Below are 347 nucleotides of genomic sequence, written 5' to 3' on the forward strand. Positions count from 1 at the left end.
AAGAACTTGGAGAAAACATTGGTTTTGAGGGATGTTGTTTTAAAATATACTTTTCCTGCAGGAGCCCAACCTGCTACTGCAGCCCAGCACCAAACGAAGCATTCCCAAATCCCAGCACTTGGAATTTTTCATTTCCAGTTCCAAATGCAAGCTCAGTTACATGGGCTGCTGAGGATCCTGATTTCCCACGGGGAAGTTGTCCCTAGGGACACTCCTGCCAGCTGTGCCCTCACCAGGCTGTGCCCCCAGAGACCTGCCCAGGTGCTTGACCTGAGATCACAGAGCCTCACCCAAAGTCTGAGCTGGTGCTTAACTTTGAGCCCAAGTAATTAAGTTTACAATTTAGA

Source organism: Acanthisitta chloris, unplaced genomic scaffold (assembly GCF_000695815.1).
Source record: "Acanthisitta chloris isolate BGI_N310 unplaced genomic scaffold, ASM69581v1 scaffold36661, whole genome shotgun sequence".
Lineage (NCBI taxonomy): Eukaryota > Metazoa > Chordata > Aves > Passeriformes > Acanthisittidae > Acanthisitta > Acanthisitta chloris.